At 38.0% G+C, this 4,063-nt stretch overlaps 1 pseudogene; it reads right to left on the reverse strand.

Annotated features, from left to right (window-relative positions):
- Positions 1 to 1,486: 1,486 nt before the first annotated feature.
- Positions 1,487 to 3,468, reverse strand: LOC137224444 (small ribosomal subunit protein uS10m pseudogene; annotated as a pseudogene).
- Positions 3,469 to 4,063: the final 595 nt, after the last annotated feature.

Genomic DNA, 4,063 nt, shown 5'->3' on the forward strand with positions numbered 1-4,063 from the left:
TTACACCTCAAGACACTAGAAAAAGAACAAAAAGCCCAAAGTAAGTAGAAGGAAGGAAATAACAAAGGTCAGAGAGGAAATAAATGAAAGAAATAGAATGTCTGTTTGGGTCCTTTGCTCATTTTAAAATTGGATTATTTATTTATTTTTGCTATTGAGTTGTATGAATTCTTTATATATTTTGGATAGTAACCCCTGATCAGACACATGGCTTGTAAATATATTTTCCCATTCCGTAGGTTGCCTTTTCAAATTATTGATTGTTTCCTTTGCTGTGCAGAAGCTCTTTAGTTTGATGTAGTCCCACTTGTTTAGTTTTGCTTTTGTTGACTGTACTTTTGCTGTCTTATCTAAGAAATCATTGCCTAGATCAATGCCAGAGCTTTTTCCATATGTTTTCTTCTAGAAGTATCAGTTTCAGGTCTTACATTTAAGTCTTCGATTCATTTTGAGTTAATTTTTCAAATTGTGTGAGATAGGGGTTCAGTTTCTTTCTTTTGCATTTAGATATCCAGTTTTCCCAACACCATTTATTGAAGAGACAATCCTTTTCCCATTGTGTACTCTTGGCACCCTTGACAAAAATTAGTTTATCATACATATGGGTTTATGTCTGGGCTCTGTATTCTGTTCCACTGGTCTATGTATCTGTTTTTATTCTAATACCACATTGTTTTGATTGCTATTGCTTTGTAATATAACCTGAAATCAGGAAGTGTGATGTCTCCAGTTTTGCTCTTCTTTCTCAGGACTGCTTTGGCTAGTCAGGGTTTTTTGTAGTTCCATATGAATTTTATGACAATTTTTTCTATGTCTGTGAAAAATGGCACCAAAATTTTGATAGAGATATGTTGAATCTTTTTTTTTTTTTTATAGCTAACCTTCTTACCTTCTTTTTTTTTTATTTATTTATTTTAGGCTGTGTTGGGTCTTCATTTCTGTGCGAGGGCTTTCTCTAGTTGTGGCAAGTGGGGGCCACTCTTCATCGCAGTGCGCGGGCCTCTCACTGTGGCGGCCTCTCTTGTTGCAGAGCACAGGCTCCAGACGCGCAGGCTCAGTAGTTGTGGCTCACGGGCCTAGTCGCTCTGCGGCATGTGGGGTCCTCCCAGACCAGGGCTCGAACCTGTGTCCCCTGCATTAGCAGGCAAATTCTCAACCACTGCGCCACCAGGGAAGCCCCTTGAATCTTTTTTGAAGAAACCACTTTCATAGAAACGGAGAATAGAATATTGGTTTCCAGGGGCTGGGCATAGGAGAAAATGAGATGATATAGGTCAAAGGGTATGCATTTTCAGTTATAAGAATAAGTTCTGAGGGTCTAATGTACAGCATGATGACTATAGTTACTAATACCGTGCTGTACACTTAAAAATTGCTGAGAGTAGATCTTAAGCATTCTTACCACAAAAAAAAGAGTTAACTTTGTGAGGTGATGCATGCATTAATTATCCTTTTTTTGTGTGTGTGTGGGTCTACATTTATTTTTAAAGAATTATTTCTTTCAAAATGAAAATGAGTCACAATGGCTGCTTTGCTAGACACAGTTACTATTATACTGCTCTTGCTTTATTGACTAGTTCTTAATCCTGAGGCTTATACCTGGGATAAACAGGCTTTAGGCATTTGTGAATGACACAGTCGACAACTGAGCTGCAAACAGAATGAGGTCATGGGGCACAAGGCTGCAATTCTTCTCATGTTAATGACAGTAATGTAAGTCTGATACATGAGCAGTGTGCATTCAGAACACTCATACCTGATAGCAGGTCAGGAAAAGAGAACAGGGACTCCAGTTTAAGGGTGGAAAACTGAGAAGTCATAACTACCCCAAAGATGTGAAGGAAACCACAAAAGACATGGGCCGGATTCTGCTGTAAAAAGGAAACGTATCACTCCCTTGGGGTTGATACACCAACAACCTCAGCCCACTGTCATCTTGCCTCTTTCAGAGCTTTAACTACTATTTAATTTTATGGAAAAGTAGACATCCCCAAACAGAAAGAGTGCTATTCACCAAAAGAAAGAGGTCTTATCAGCATGGAACTTAATAAGGAAAAGTATTTATTTGTGCCTTGCACAATTTTTGAAAGCTGTTATTGCTATTCAGTTTTTGGTATTTACTATAGTGCTGGGTGCAAAGTCAACAAAAGAAAAGCTTATTGAATAAATGAATTACAGGATGAATGAAATGATACAGTAATTTCTTGAGAGCTCATATTCCATTATAGTGACCCTTCTAGGCAGCCCTGAAAGGATTTGGGCTACAGAAGAGTTCAGCGCATGCCACAAATGTGCTTGATCCGCTATAAAATATATCAATTTTCAAGAATGTAAAGCTTACATAAGGTAAAACTTGGAGGTCACCACCCCCAAACTAACATATGCCAGCCTGCATTAAGGTAAATATAAAAAACTTTAACTGCTCAGTGTTAAATTAACCAAAGTTTCCTTCTAGGTCCCTCAAAAGAAAGAAATGTGTGTGAGGAATATTTGAAACACTCACTTTTAGATGAATGAAATGATACAAATCACAATCAGTACAAACTAATAATTGAACAACAGTGGAATAACAAAACATGAATTTGACTGTTTTGGTACAGAGTGGTCCAAATGGTTTGCTCACATTTGTTAAAATCCGAACTGAAACAATGACATGTATAAAAGAATAGATAAAGTGGTTCCTGCACAATAGTCTGGTGTATCATAAACTTCCAATCCCTGCTTTCTACTGATCAGGCCGTGCGGCCTCAGGAGAGCAGTCAGGGTGACTTGAAACTGTCTTCACTGGAGACTCCCTCCACTTGACATGCTCACTTCACATCCCAGCACAAGTGGTCACTGAGACTTTATGACTAGCTTTCTTCTTCTTCCTCTGGTATTGTTTCCCAGATTGGCTTCTTGATGTGTTCTGGTAACTGTTCTAATTTTGTCTTTGTAACTTCCATGGCAACTCCTTCAGGTAAGTTTCACTGAGTATATTCCAAGTAGACATCTGCTGTACTCCCAGTGAGATGTTCTAACTCTAAACATCTGTAAAGTGCTCTCATTTCATACTGAACCCTGTGCTTCTTGAAAACATGCACTGATTTGAGAAGAGTAAAATTTTCCTTGGAGGTTCATGTACTTTAACAGAGATACCAAGTTCTTTAGCAGCAAGTGCAACAAAATATTCATAACTGTCCAATACAGCCTTATCATGGCCTTTTACTAAAACTGATAGTCGCTTATATAACGTGTCTGGTTCATCAGAAATGGTTATCGTAGGCTTGGTCAAATCCTTGGGAACATCAATGTGTAGGTTTGAAAACTGTACCCACTTCATATTGGTGAGAAGAAGGCCACCATTTTTGGCTGTACTGCTCCTAGAACTGCATACAGAAAAATTCCTCGAACCCTGCCAGAGACGCCATCCCAGGGGCCCAAACGCTGCTCGCGCCGCCATCTTGCCGTTCTGCATTAATTACCTTGACCTTGGTAACCATTCTACCATGTATATGTATATCAAATCATCATGTTTTACACTTTAAATACATACAATTATATTTTTTAATTATTCCTCAATAAAGTTAAAAAAGAAAGAAGGACAAAGCTGGAAGCAAGTTGTATATCTGATAAGCAGTTATTGTTCAAAGTACTTAAAGAACTATATAACTCAGGAGAAGAACAGTCAATTAAAAAATGGGCAGAGGAACTGAATAGACATCTTTTCAAAAAAGACATAAAAATGGCCAACAGGTACATGAAAATATGCTCAACTAGTCATTAGGGAAATACATATCGAAACCACGATAAGCTATCACCTCACACCTGTTAGAATGGCTATTATCAAAAGACGAGTGATAACTAGCATTGGCAAAGATGTGAAAAAAAGGTAACCCTTGTGCATTATTGGTGGGAAAGTAAATTGGTGCAGCCACTATGAAAAACAGTGTGAATATTCCTCAAAAATTAAAAATAGAACTACTGTATGATCCAGCAATACCACTTCTGGGGATAAAGCCAAAGGAAATGAAAACAGGATACTGAGGCAATAACTGCACTTCCATGTCCATTGCAGCATTAT

This window comes from Pseudorca crassidens, chromosome 5, assembly GCF_039906515.1.
Source record: "Pseudorca crassidens isolate mPseCra1 chromosome 5, mPseCra1.hap1, whole genome shotgun sequence".
In the NCBI taxonomy this organism is placed as follows: Eukaryota; Metazoa; Chordata; class Mammalia; order Artiodactyla; family Delphinidae; genus Pseudorca; species Pseudorca crassidens.